Genomic DNA, 15261 nt, shown 5'->3' with positions numbered 1-15261 from the left:
TCCTAGGAGCAAAGGGAAGATTTCTGGGTCTCCATCTATCTCAGGCTGGGGCAGGTGACCAGGTGCTGGCAGCTGGGAAGAACAGGGTGTGAGGTGCTCTTTTTGTTCAAAAGCAGCAAAGTGCAAGCAAATGGTGCTAGCACCAGATCTTGGCATCTAAAGAATGTCTCTCATAAAGGAACTCAGGCTCCTTGGAGAAATAGCAGGCTCCAGAGTAGGATAGGAAAATAAAGGATGAGCCTGGGACCCCTCATAGTGGCAAAAAGTAAGGAAATGCTCAGAGACGGGTGGTTGCATCTTGAAAAGACATGGGAGCCAACTGGAAGTATTCCAAGTGGACAGATTAGACAAGAGCAAGAAAATAAATAATGACAGCAATGAATTATAATCCACAGAATGAAACTAATATCCACGTGTCCATCACTGATATAGATACACAATTGAATAAATAAATAAATTCCTTTTTTTTTTTTTTTTTAAGTAGGCTTCATGTCCAGTGCAGAGCCCAATGCAGGGCTTAAACTCATGACCCTGAGATCAAGACCTGGGCTGAAGAGTCAGATAGTTAACAGATTGAGCCACTCAGGCACCCCATAAATAAATGAATTCCAGCTAATAACATAGAAGGAATTATGGAAATAGAAATTTGCCATTTGGCAGACACTGCAGGGACAACTGTTTCAGAGTCAAATTTGTGAGCAAAGTATGACAATCAATCGGTTATTTCCACAGTCTCAAAGCCTCTCTACACGTATCTAACACACAGGGAAGAGAAGCATCAATTGATGAATCTGGCAGATGCCAACTTGACCAAATGCTCAAAGCCAACCTCACCTGTAACCAGATGCATCGATGTCATGTGCTTGTTGATACGACACAGAAAGTCATAGCATCGTTTCCATGTTCATCATGCCCAAAAAGTATAACCCAAATTTAATCACGAGGAAACATTAGCCAAACTCAAATTGAGGAGCATTCTACAGAATCACTGGCCAGTACTCATTGAAAAAGGCCACGCCATGAAAAACTCAACCAGAATAAGGAATCATCCCGGAATGAAGAGGTTACGGAGATATGGCATCCATCCACAGCATGTGGGCCTGGACCAGATCACTCATGGTGAGACATGGCATTCACATGGCAACTGGTGGAATTCAGGTAGATCTGTATCTACTAAGAGTTTTGTGTCTACTTCTCGGTTTTGACCATTGCCTTGTAGTTCACATTAACATTTAGCGAAGCTGGACACAGGGACTGTGGGAATTCTTCTCGTTCATTGGCCTCTCAGCTTGAAGCCTAAGCTCGTCTCAAAATGAGAAGTTAACGAATGAAAGTCAATGTATTTCTCCCACCTCTCTCTTCCTCTCTCATGTTAATTTTGGAAGTCATGCACTGAGGTGGCAGCATCACGAAATGGAAAATGTCTAGATCCCTGAGTCACTGGATGAGAAGGCACCCTCGCCAAACTGAAGTTAACTTCACATGAATGAGAAATACATTTCTGTCCTGCAGGGATGCCGAGCTTTCAAAGAATATTTGTTACCATAGTGTAACCTACCCAATTCTGATGCAGGCAAGGAAGGGACAGTTAGCAGAGACGGCTGGTTCTACTGGTTCTACGTGTACAGACATGCTAGATCTCTAGGAACATTGTGGATTAGGGAGAAAGTAAGTTGCCAAACGAGAGCTACAGAATGAAATATTTTACGTTGAAATAAATTCACGAAAGCTGCATACAGCTTTCACATTTGCAGGAATGTGTGTTAAAGGCACATAAAAAACTCAAGAAGGGTACCCAGCCTCAAGAGTGGTCATCTCTGATGAAGACAGAAGGCCTCAGGATATTTTAAACGTGATGATATATTCAGGAATCGCTTTGTAATTAAAATTCACAATAAAAGCAGGCAGTGTGTTAAGCTGTTGACCTCAGCTAAATGATTTGCAAACCCATGGCAAAGATACATTTTCATTACAGACATCATTAATTTGTCAGGGAGAAATTCTCTGTTTCCTGTCTAATGAAGTTGCATTTCCCCAGAGGATTAAGTCCCAGATTCAGAGCTGAAGGCAGAAATTGCATAAAGTTCATTACTCCTAATGTTTTCTTTAAATTGTCCACAAAGTATAGAGTAGACAGTTTCCTATATCCAGTGCAGTATATGGGTTTTCATGGCTCGAATGTTATGGGATCACTCAACTACACGAGAGAGGCCAGACATAATGCCAGGCACAGATGTCTGGGCCAAAGCCTTCCACTTTTAAGTCAAGTACAAAATTCCTATCAGCCCCTGGAGAGTGGCCAGAGAACTGAGCCTGTGTGATTTCTTCTGTTCTGTTTAAATATTATGCCAGTTTTAATGCATGCTAATACATGTGTCCACTGTTGGGGAATTAAGCAAAATAATGAGGTTTTGTCTTCCTGGGGTTTGCTCCTAAAAGACAGTTCAAACATTAGGGCAAACGGGGTGTGACTTCGCTTCATAAGGCTTTCATAAAGGTGACAGTGTCTTGTCCATAACTCTTCCTCTGGTCTTCCTCTGGCTCTTCCTGCCAATGAGCTCAAAAAATTACAATGCTTTTGTTTTGTTCTTACCTTCAACATCTTTTCACCTAAGTCAGAGTTACCAAACTGAGACTCAGTCCTTCACTCCTTCCCTCCCTACAAGGGTGGGCCATCTTTGGAGAAATTTGCTCTGGACCGTTGTAACAGCACATGGTCATTGGAAGGAGATGCTCAGTGTACACTGGGGCACAGACTATGGAACTGGGACCTGAAGTCTCTATAGGGTGGGTTCCCACTCGGCTGCTAAGGCAGTCAACAGAGTTCCATCTGGGGGCCAGGAGGAGGAGCTCTCTGGGAGAAGAGCTGGGAAATTACTAAGAGGCCACTGTAGGGCAGTGATTCCTGGCCTGAGTGGAGAGTGGAAGCAGGGAGGTCAGAGGCTACCAAAGCAAGCATCACATGGATGGGAAAAGGCAATGGGCTTTCTATAGTGAATCAGAAAGAAAGAGTGAATGGGTTTGTAGAGGCCATGTAGGAAGCCATGAGATTGTGGGAGACGGAGAGGATGGCTTTTAGCATGAGTGCAGGGCACAGCAGACAGTGAGAGAAGTCCTATAGGATGCTGTGATTAGAGCTTGCCTGCCACATTAGAACACCTACAATCATAAGACGGAAGAACACCAACCAAGCACAACATTCATGTTTTTTGGCCTTCTTCTCCTTCTTTCTGTGATTTAGCAAAATAAAGTCATTCTCATCAATGAGAAAGCTTCTGCATCTTCCTTTATGTGGTATGAATAAGAAGGTTAGTCCCCATGAAGACACCTCCTCTCCCATTTCCAAAACACAGCTGTAATGCAGTAGAGCAACAATGGAAGAACTAATCATCTTATTCCACATTAGCCTGCTTCAATGTGGGAAGAACTAACACTGGAGAAGCCAGATATTCTTCTAGAAAAGATGGAGCCAGGTTAGTCCCTCATTCTGGCCAAATCACATTCACAAGAGCAAATGAGATTGATCCATCTCCTAAGGAGAATCCTTTAACTAGAGAAAAGCCAGGGTTAATCAAAGGAAAACAGACAAGCACACTTGAATGCTGTTCTTGAGCATCTCAATTCTAGCCTGAGCCTCTGGATCCCCATGTCCTGCCACCAACTGTCATTCGTATAGACGGACATGGATAATGCAAGTCTCATTGCCCATAGAATCCACTTGATATTGAGGATTGTAAAGACATTACTTTTATTAGACAGGACAGATGGTGGATCATGCCACTGGGTGAGAGGAGATGTGAGAATAAGGTGGAGAAGAAAGGAGAAAAGGGAGAAAAAAGATCTTTTCACAGCCTTTGATTTCTAAAACCGATACTATAAGAAAAAAAAAAAAAACACAGGCGATGTTGAGATTTGGGGCAATACTTGGTGAATAACAGCAAAGATTCCTTAGCTTCTGGATCTGGGAAAGGGGCTGTGGGGAAATAGAGATAAATTGCAGGATCTTGCACAAAGCCTTAACCCTCTGATCCCTAGAAGCAGAGATGGCACCTGCAAAGGAGAAGCCTTGCCATGTGCTTCCCAAGGAGGATTCCCAGGAGCATGGGGAGTCTGCCAGAGACTTGACAAGGTTGGCAGGGCATCACAGAACATCCTGGAGATGCATCACACCACCCTGGGCTGTGGGGAGGCAGCTGTAGGACTCTCATGTGCCAGGAATGGGTCAGGAGTGCCAACAGGTCTTTGGACCTGGAAAGACATGGCTAAGGGAGGTGGGGTAAAAGGTTTTCAAGGTGGCTTGTGTGCAGCAGGTTTTCCTGGGCCTCACATAAAAGCAGGTGGGGCAGTTGGAATCTTGGACGATGCCTGCATGAACACGATCCATGGGGTTAGATGTTCCCCTCTCACCCACTCTGGAAACATATTCTGGGGCTTCCCAGTACATAAACACAACCCAAAAGCAGAAGGAAAGGTGGAACTTCAGGTGACAGAGATTATGTTTGGGACAACTAGCCTGGCAGGGCTTGAAAATCTGAAAGAAAATTAAGTTGAGTCATTGATAGGTAATAAAAGTATTTATCTTGCATTGTTAGGGCATGATCTCCATGTCTGGATCTTGAACATTTATGTCATTAGAATACTGTGAATTACACCACTGACATTCAACGCTTCTACTGTGACTCAGAACATGCTTCAAGATTCTCAATGCCTCAAATGCCAATTTTGGGTCACCGAGGGCTTGGTGAGTCTGTATGTCTATTTCGTAATCTGTAAAGCAAAGTCATTAGATGAAATATTTTATAAAGTGAACCAATACAGGGAGGTTGATCATAAAACCATCAACTGCCTGCTCTGTGTTGGTGACGTAGGGCTCAAACAAGGAACAAGGAAGGCATCGTGAAGAGGCATCTCACTGTGGTGAGTGAAGACAGTGGAGTTCATGCCCAGTATAGAGCCTCACCTGCCCGTCAGCACATGCCTGGGGATGCGGACGGTGGCAGAGAGACAGGGACTCTGGGACACTGTGTTTCTTACAGAGTTTTTAGCTCTTCCTGCTTTCAATGCCATCTGACACTGCCAATTTCCAAGATATCTAGAACCCCTAAAGACCTACACATTTTTCTTTTCCTTTTAATTCAGTATATGCCCTCCCCACACCACCCTTCTGCAGGTGACAAGCTGCCTCTGCTCTACTAATTCAATTACCACCTGACAGTCTTCCTCTTCTCTTTCAATATTTTGTTGAAATCTCTTCTAGGACTGTTCATTTTTTTTCCCTTCAGTTTGATGGGGTCTTTTGAGAGAGAAATACTGTTGTGATGGTTAATTTTATGTGTCAACTTGATTGAGACATGGGGTGCCTGGATAGTTGGTCACACCATATTCTGGGTGTTTGGAGATGAGATTAACACTGAGAGCAGATTGCTCTGTATTGTATGGGAGGGTCTCATCCAATCAGTTGAAGGTCTAAAGAGAACAAAATGATTGGCATTCCTCGAGCAAGAGAGAATATATACCAGTTCCAACTGGTCTATTTCTATCTATGTCGAGAGATAGCCAGTTGGGTCTATTGCTTTGAGGCACCCTGACTGGTACAAGAATCCTCCATGGATGTCTAGATTCAACAACAGTGATGCTCTTCTGGTTATTGTTTATGTACCAGCAGATCTTGAATACATCATCTCCTTTATTCCTCTTAAAGGTGTTGCAGAGAGGTGCTTGGAGAAGGTGAGTAGTTTGCAAAGGGAAAAATGGCAATAATAGTAATTTTTAATTAAAAAAAATTTCTGCAGCTTTATTGAAGTATAAAGCTTCCTATTCTGGGACTTGTATTACTGGTACCCCCAGCCCCTGGCAACCATCCTTCTACAGTTTCTATGACTGGCTTTTTTTTTTTAAGATTCCACAAATAAGTGATATCATACAGTATTTGTCTTTCTCTAGCTGGCTCATTTCACTTAGCAAAACATCCTTGTAGGGAATGTAAATTGGTGGAGTCATTATGGAAAACAGTATGGAGGTTCCTCAAAAAATCAAAACAGAACCACCCTAGGATCCAGCAATCCTACTTCTGGGTATATACACAAAGGAAATGAAATCAGTATCTCAAAGACGTATCTGCACCCTGTCTTCATAGCAGCATTATTCACAACAGCCAAGAATGAATGAATGGATAAAGAAATTGTGGAGCCCATGTGTACATGTGCATGCACATGTAGGCACACACACAGACACACACTGGAATATTATTCAACCATGAGAATGAAGGAATTCCACCTCTAGTGACAAGAGAACAGGGATTGTAATCTTAGCACAGTGCCCACTACAACAGAGATACCTCCCTCATCACATCTAAAACATCTTTATGTCCGGTTCTAGAAGCAACAAGATGTCCGTTGAGTAGCATCACAAAACTCCTGTGTTATATCCTTTGTCTTCATGCTTTTCATAGCCATGCAGCATGGTCAGCAGACAAGTGTTGGAAGTTTCCAGTTTATACTCTTGTTTCTACCCCGAGTACCAGCAAAATTTAGGTGAAATCTATAACTCTTTCTGTTCCCTACATCTCTCTCCCCACAGTGCACTAATGTCCTAGGTTTGTGGTGGGTCCTTCATGACATCTGAGAGGGAGAATTTACCTGATTTTTCTGAATGAACCACAAGACACAGCTCAGCCTATGTTCTACAGAGAGCAGAGCCTGCAGCAAGGGTTATATGCTAAGCAGGGGTGCAGGAGTTGTAGGGTAGGGCAGGAAGGAGTTTGGTGTGAGTATAGGACTGAGGGGGCCGGTGTTTGGTATCAAGCATGACAATTTGCTCAAATTTGCCAGATTGTTTTCTGGGAATGCTGCTCAGAATAGCCCATTTTGGGAAGAATTTATCCACCGGTCTTCATTTTTTGTTGGTCAAAGCTGTGCCCTGCAGGATGCAAAGTACATTTTGGTCCCAACCATTTAAGAATTCATTTATAGAAAGCTAGGAAAACTCCGAAAGAGTTTTGTGTGTGACAACTCATAATAGTCTCCCCCACACCGCCTCTCATCAAACTGAACAAACAATCTTTTTTAACTTTTGGAACATGTGAACACTATTAATAATAAAATATTTTCTCTTCTTCACTGGTATTAGATTTCGCTGCTGAGACAAGAGGGAAGTGGGCACAGCACATCCTAGGTGTCCTTCAGGATGTTCCACGGTGGTGCTTAAGAAGAGGAAGCTGCAATTTCTATGAACCCCTTTGTGCTGCAAAGTTAAATGGGTTTCTGCAGTGAACCATCCCGAGTTGACTGCCTTCCGATATGCCTAATCATTTTTGTAGGCAAATTTCAAATCTCAAGCACTTTCTTAATGCTTTCAAAATCCGAAATTAGTCAGGCATACAAAGATAACTTTGGAGCTTTAAAGGTAGACCAAAAAAGGTGCAAAATGAAGAAAAAAAATAAAACCTCACACCTTTTCTTTTGCGAGTTTCTGCACATTTATTAGAGTTTGGGCACAAATAAGATTTGTAGAATAATGACTGCTTTAATAGGCCTTCCAGAATGTGCCAGGGAGCCCAGTTCAGCTTAGAGGAGATGGTGAACATTTGAGCCAGCTGCTAATAAAGATGCAGGAGTGTGCGTTCTGAATCCCATACTCCCAAGGCCAACCAATGCACACAGAAGCTATTAACCTGTGGAACATGGCACATTGCCAAATAGCTCCCCTAGAAAAGGAGAGAATTCTGAGCCAGAAAAATGGGAATGCCATTGACCTGTTAAGGTAAAAAGGCATTCGATGCCTGCTTAGTTACCAGGGCTGGCTTGGGAGGGAAGACCATGACTACAGGCCACCAGTGGGTACCTGCCTAACTCGAGCTCATGCACATGCCACCGGCCTGTTAAGTTCTTCTTTGGGTTTCTAGTTGCCGCTATCACACATGACCACAAACCCAGTGGCTTTAAACAGCACCAATCTTGGTTCTGGAGGTTAGAGTCCAAAATCAAGGTATTGCCGAACACGTTCTTCTGGAGGCTTTGGAACAGAATCTATTCTCAAACTTCTGGAGGCCACTCACATTCCATTGCTTGTGGTCCCTTTCTAGCACCTGTCCCATTTGTCATGTCCCTTCTGACTCTTTTTTTTTTTTTTTTTTTATGATAGTCACAGAGAGAGAGAGAGAGGCAGAGACACAGGCAGAGGGAGAAGCAGGCTCCATGCACCGGGAGCCTGATGTGGGATTCGATCCCAGGTCTCCAGGATCACGCCCTGGGCCAAAGGCAGGCGCCAAACCGCTGCGCCACCCAGGGATCCCCCCTTCTGACTCTTTATCCTCATGCATCCAGCTGCAGGTCAGTTCTCCATCTGAGCCTCCCTCACAGAGGGACATGTGTGGTCACATACACATGGAGGGTGAGGGCAGCGTCCTTGCCTCCCATCCTGAACCACCCCTGCAAAGTCCCACTTATCACCTATGCTGACATTCACAGGGTCCAGAATTAAGGATGTGGGGATCCTAATGGGGGGAGGTAGGTATTATTTAACCATATCATCTTCAGAAGAGAAGATGGAAACCAGGCATGAGCCCTCGCATTCTGGAAAGGGCTCTCCCCTTGGAACAAACACAGTTTCACTGTGTGGTTTACTTAAACTTCTTGGTAACGTCTACCCTTTCCCAGAGTTTGCCTCATCTGATGCCTGTGTTATCAACATCCAAATCCTCTTTTGGGTATATGTAGAGAGCCTGCGGCCAGATGGAGCTCCGAAAGCCAGGGCAGTTCTGGGGCCCACAGAGCACCCTGCCTCCCAACAGGGGTGCAGCAAATGCTGAAGAAGACTTCTTGTTGGGAAGGTCTGAAGAAAAAAGGCTCACAGACGAGACTCATGTGCCCGTGGTAATTACATCCTCATCAAACTTGCCTCAAGGCAAGAATGCCACAGGCATTCTTCCTACTTCCCAGATGGGCAACTGAGGCATGGTCAGGGTAGAGTATTACCCCTTCACTTGCATCCAGAATGATGCAGTGACAGACCTGCCCACCACCAGACCCTGCCTCTGCTGGACCTGCCACCACCAGACCCCACCACCACTATCAGCGAGAATGACACCTGACGTCCACTGAGCACTCGTGTACTGCTGGGCACGGTTCTAGGCACTTTTATGCATTACTTCCTTAAATCTGCTCTCCTTTCCAAGCCCAGCAAGTGGGGAACCCTTGACTCATTTTACATGTGAAGAAATGCAGGTGCAGGGAGGCTAGAGGATTCACTGTTGCCGTGGTCTGATTTGCAGGCTCTGGAACTCAAGAGCCACATCCCATTGTCACAGATGATGATGTGGCCAAGGGGAATATGATGTCATAGGAGGTACACTGGGAAAGGCCTTCACCACATTGATGCATCCGAGGAACTATCGACTCCTCCTTTTGCAGGGATCCACAGCATCCACCTAATGGGCGTGAGCTGTAGCCACTGTGAATCCTGGCCGACTCCCAGGCTCCGAAGAGTTTGCTTAGGAAAAGAATGGGGCAGAATGTGTGTGCAAAGGCTCTGCCTCAGGTGGCCAGGTGTGGCATGGGACACCACGTACTGTTCTCACCATCGCCGACACATGGCTCAGCGGCTGATGCTCTGCTTCCGGCTGTGGGTCTGCAGGTGGGCTGGGCTCAGAGGGCCTGCACACTCGGCCCACAGCTCCCAGCTGGGTTCAGGTCCACGTCTCTCATTCTTCTGGGACCAGCAGCCTATGGGCATGTTTTCCTCCTAACGAAGGCAGAAGCATGATAGAGCAAACCTGACCATGTACAGACATTTCCAGCATCTGTTCTGTTCGTGCGCACTACCGTCACCTTGTCCAAAGAAAGTCATGTGGCTAAAGTCAAAGCAAATGGAGAGGGGAGATGAAGTGACCTCCGTCCTCGTGGAGGTTCCATTTTCCTGACTACAATCCCTCACTTGTGCATCTGCTTCAGTGGATGAAGAACCAAGGGACACAACCTGGTGTCCTATACACACCCCTGTCTCCATGCCAGGGCCGTGGTGATCTCTGAAAATGTGAACTCCCTGCCTTACAACTCTGCATCCACGATAAAAGTCAAATTCCAGATCATGCCCTAAAGGATCCCATATTCTCCAGAGCCTGCCAACCACCTGCCTTCAAGCTCTAGCAAGTGCTGCCCTGACCTCATGTCCCAGACCTGGGTCTTTTCCCTGGCTATTTGAACTTGCTCTTCCCTTTAGTGTATGGGACCCCAGCCCTTCACACCGCCTGCCTCTAGCACATACCCTCCCACCACTCGCTCAGCTGTCCTTCACATCTTCCTACTTGGGTAGAGCCATACCTCCCATAGAAAGATCTGATTAGCCCAATTCACCACTATGTCCCCCCATGACGAGCACAGTGCCACATTATATCATTGACTCCTTAACGATGTATTGCAGGGAGAAGATGACCCAACGAGGACACATGAATAAGACACTCATGTGTAGTCCAGCAAGCTGGAGAAAGTGATGCTTTGTAGATATGCATCATGCCTAAAGAAGAGGATATTCATCAACTTCAATGCACTTGGGCACACATCTCTTCTATTTGGGAAACATCAGCTTGATTGAGTTTCGGGGAGTTCTATGGCCATGGTCTCTCCTGAGGCTTGGCAAAGGGTCTCAAGTGACCCCCAGAGCATGGGACATCAAGTTATGGATTGGTGACAAAGCAGGGGTGAAGGAGCTGGGGGCAAAGGTGTGCACAGCCCAAGTGGTGCTCTGCAAAGCCAAAAGAAGGCAGCATGTCACGTCTGAGCTCTGGAGCTGGACTGTGAGTTAGGACTCTGGATGAGTTTCTTAGCCTCTATTGACCTCAGTGTCACATGATGAAAGTGCAGATAATAATAGTACCTTCCTCACAGTCATCAAAATTAGATGGGCTAGTTCATGCAAAGCCTTTGGTGAGTGGCACTCGGTACATAGTAAGCAATCCATCTGGGTTTGCTATTATTAGTATAAATAAATATTAATTTGGATCAAATTGTAGTTGCAAAGTAGGGAGAGAAAGAAAAAAATCATAATTAGAGTTGTTAAATAACACTTGTTATAATTTCCCCGTGGTGCCTTCTCAAAATAAGGTCTTCTGTAAATGCCACTTCAAATCTCAGAGCTCAGCAACTCACCCACCAGCCAGCTGTCAGGAATGGGTTTAACTCACAGAAGTGGCTCTGTTCAGCCATTTCTAGTTCCCTGACAATGTTATCTCAGGGTTACCCAGCAGAAAAGTTACACTGCTTATTATAACCACAGTATAAACAAGGCCTGGGATTTATATAACACCTCAGTTACCAAAAGCTGAAAAGCACATCTGAGTGTTGAAGTCATGTCTGTATTCACAACATCCATGAAAAATCAAGAGAGTCTGGTATCTTACTCCATTTGCAGAGAAAGAGGAAAAAAGAAACCAGATAACTTCACCAGGGTCACTCAGGACGGAAGTTAAATAGCTGAAAATAAGTCTGAAAAACTAACGTTGGCATAACAAACCCTCTATAATTTACCCGACTTTACTTTTAAAAAATATGTTTACTTGTATTTAATCTCTTTCCAAAAAAAAAAAAAAAAGAACTGGGAGTATAATTGATCGATCAAGTAAGATATCCCAACTGCATACCCTGGGTTGATCACAGCCCATGACGGTTGTGGCATGAAAGAGCAGGACTTCTCTTGGCAAGCTGGACCGCACTGTGAAGAACATCTGTGGAACACTGTAGAACCTTAATGGCCTCCGTGCAGAAAATGATCTTTATGCATGGCGCTGAGTTGCCCCACCGCGGAGAAGGCCTGCTAACTGTGGCTCCCCCAGCATTCGACATTCCTCACAGAGCATCTTTAAAATACAAAATCAATAGATTCAGAGTGCGAGTGTCCCATGGATCAACTGTTGGGGAAATGCTGACGTGGAGAAATCAGAGTGCAGAGGAAAATTTGGGTGATAATGAGAAACCTGGGGTCTGGCGAGCGCATGTGAGTGCAGACCGCCACAGCCTCTCTCACGAGCATCCCACTGGCCACGGAAGAGGTAGCAAGACGAGCCGTTTAAGGTCAGCTCATGAACAGGTAGATTCGGAAGTAGGTGGTTCTGGGGATTTGATGAGCCTTTAACTCAAGCTCAAATGATTTAAAATCTGAAATAAAGAAGCAACACAGGACAATGAGCAAAGACTACCCTGGATTCTTTTTTTCTCCCTAAGCAAATTTAGCAGTTCCAAATTCAACTCGTGACATTCTTAGAGGTACTATTTAAATTTGTTTTAAAATTTGTGCTACTAGCTTGAAAATGGCCGTATGTTAATGCAGAAAGACTTCAGAGAGTTTCTAGAATTAAGGAGAAACTTGAAAACAGCATAGAAAGGACATGATTTATGTAATGACAGCCACTTATGGGCACCGGCTGTGTACCTAACGAAGAGGGGCATTCAGGAGACGACTCTCATCCATCACTGCTGTTTTTATTTTTGCTCCTATTTCTGTAACACCATTGGAAGCAGCACAGCTTAGGCTTTAGCACTGTGCTTAGTCACTAAGGAAGCCTAGAGAATTTTCTCTTGTCCCTGAACACATGACTTCCATGAGTTTTAAAAGCTTAACGCTCCTGTTTCCCAGCGATCTCAAACCTTACAAATCCAAATCTACATTCTTGCTTTCGCCTTGAAACCCTCCCATCTCCTTGGCTCTCTCCATACACAGCACCCCACGTCCCCACTTGTCTGAAACCACACAGACCACCAGTGAGCCCTGTCCCTCTCGCAGTGCCCATGAGAGCACTGGGCTCATCTTCAGGGCTTCTTCCTCCTTTTTTTTTTTTTTTAAGATTGTGTTTATTTATTCATGAGAGACACACACACGGAGAGAGGCAGAAACATTAGCAGAGGGTGAGGTAAGGCAGGTTTTTCGGGGAGCCAGATGTGGGACTCGATCCTGGGACTCCAGGGTCACACCCTGAGCTCAACCACTGAGCCACCCAGGTGCCCCTTTTTCCTCCTGATCACAGCCCCAGACATCCGGGCTCAGGCCTCTCCTCTCCCTCTCCGCCCCATTCCCATCGTTTCTTGACTACACTCTGCAAAATGGTCTGTGGTCTTGCTGCACCCATCCATGCTTTCTCCATACAGTCTGCATGTGGCAAAGTATTTTAAAAACCACAAAACATACATATATTTCATTTCCTCATTGGCACTCCCCAAATTCTAACTATTGCCCTTGGAATAAAATGCAGACACTGGGGGCACCTGGGTGGCTCAGCGGTTGAGCATCTGCCTCTGGTTCAGGGTGTGATCTTGGAGTCCAGGGATCGAGTCCTGCATTGGGCTCCTTGCATGGAGCCTGCTTCTCCCTCTGCCTGTGTCTCTGCCTCTCTCTGTGTGTCCTCATGAATAAGTAAATAAAATCTTAAAAAAATAATCCAGACACCAACTCATCCTGAGACAGTGTTCTCTGGCTCAAATCCTGGCCACACTGGCCACACATGGAGTCCTTTGAGCCGACTGGCCTCAGGGCCTGAGTCCGCAGCATTCACGTCCCTGCCTTTTGTGTGACCAGCACATCTTTGTCCTAGGAGCCTTAGTTTAAATAACAGCTCCTTAACACAGATCTTCTCTGATCTTCCTGACTAAGGATCCCTCTTTCCCAACCTTTAACTCTCCATCACCATGTTCTGCAATTCCTACCCACTTGTTCATTCACCTGCTCATTATCTGTCTCCTACATCTTTACTGCTACCTCCATGGGGCAGGGAATCTGTGTTTTATTGGCCAAACCTTACACTTTACCTGATACATTCCAGGCTCACATACACACGATATATATGTACACATATATGCACCTACACACAGACACGCACAAATACATGTCAGTATCTATCTATCTTTGTGGAACAGATGCAAAAACAAATGAATGGGTAAAATTCCACAAAGGATTCTTTATGAAAAAGGAATATTATTTGAATTTTTACTTTATACAAATAACTGGCAAAGCATCCATGAAAGGCAATTCGTTAATTCCCTTCCATTTCTCCACCACAAAAGCCACTTTGGTCAACATATCAGAACACAAGCAGGACCTGCTGCCTATCACTTCCCTTTAAAACCTTCAATGGCCTGCTGCCTTGTTTAGAATTCATAAACTGAATATAGTAGCAAAATGAAAGGATCTTTCAGGAGGAGCTGAATTCCTCCTGGTTAATTCTCAGTGAATGATAAAACATGATAAACAGCACATAGATGGCAGATGGATTTATTAACTAGTTCTGGAAAAGAGAGGGCGGTCGAGAATCAGCTTTCTGGGCTCGAGTCTGCCATGCTGGGGTAGGGAATGTCTGATCAATGAAAGCCCTGAGTCGGAGGTCTCTATCAGGAGTGAGGGGTGAATGGCTGACTCCAGGCAGCTAGTGATGAACTTGTCATGTTTGATGCTAAGTCTCTGGAAAGAAGTAGGCAATGGTAGAGTTTAGTCAAAATTTCCAGGAAAAGGTCGCTACAGATGAGCTGTTTTTGCTGTGGAAAACCAAGGAGCATCCATCTCCAGGGTCTTCAGGGTATGTGGGCTGTTCTTCCCAACCTCAGCCCACCACCCATTAAGGGGACTTTTGCTCCCTTTCCTCATGTCACTTGGGTAACCTCCCGAACAAACACACTCAAAGAGTAGTTACGTCATGTGGTTGTTGATAGCGAAATGCATCATCATTATCTTCTTTAAACAGGGATTCCTCTTAGGTCTCGCATTATACGTTCCCTCTGCTTCGTTTTGAAAGTTGAGTTGATTTTTAATGTCCTTTTTATGGCTGTTGATGATATTTTTTCTGTTGTTAAATGCAGAGGGGAGAAACTGTCCAATTACCTATCTAATTACCAGCTCAGTAATTACTTTATCACTACTTAGGTATCAAATGATCTAAATAGCGTTCATGCCAGGATTCATCTTTATGGTCTTCTGGGATGTGTCTCAGTTGGCCCATCTCTTCTCTCAACACATACTCTGGAGTGTGAGCAGAGTCCTTGGGATTCCACAGGGTGGTTCCTTGCTTTTAGGCCTATGTAGATGGCCACCCACCTTACAGTCCCCATGTCACAACCAACCCCAGCCAGACCAGCTAGAGGAGAGCTAGGGCCAGGAAATTAAATCTCTGTCTTCATAATTGCTGGCATTCCCTATTTAGCCCACAAATATTAGGAGAGCAGGAGCCTTGTAGACTGAATCATTGAGATGTGTGCATAATGCTCTTATTGGAAAAGAAGTAGA

The 15261-nt window shown here is 44.9% G+C and overlaps 1 protein-coding gene and 1 long non-coding RNA gene across 2 annotated transcripts in view; one reads left to right on the top strand and one right to left on the bottom strand.

Annotated features, from left to right (window-relative positions):
• Positions 1 to 15261, bottom strand: part of TMEM132D (transmembrane protein 132D) — a 596882-nt gene that overhangs the window by 141501 nt on the left and 440120 nt on the right. The gene's annotated exons all lie outside the window — the stretch shown is intronic.
• On the top strand, positions 9283 to 11589 carry LOC144299704 (uncharacterized). Its single transcript, XR_013366365.1, has 2 exons — positions 9283 to 10144; positions 10420 to 11589. It is a non-coding gene; the product is annotated as an uncharacterized LOC144299704 (long non-coding RNA).

Source organism: Canis aureus, chromosome 27 (assembly GCF_053574225.1).
Source record: "Canis aureus isolate CA01 chromosome 27, VMU_Caureus_v.1.0, whole genome shotgun sequence".
Lineage (NCBI taxonomy): Eukaryota > Metazoa > Chordata > Mammalia > Carnivora > Canidae > Canis > Canis aureus.
Note: the sequence above shows the minus strand (reverse complement) of the source record. Positions and strands in the feature narration are given on the sequence as shown.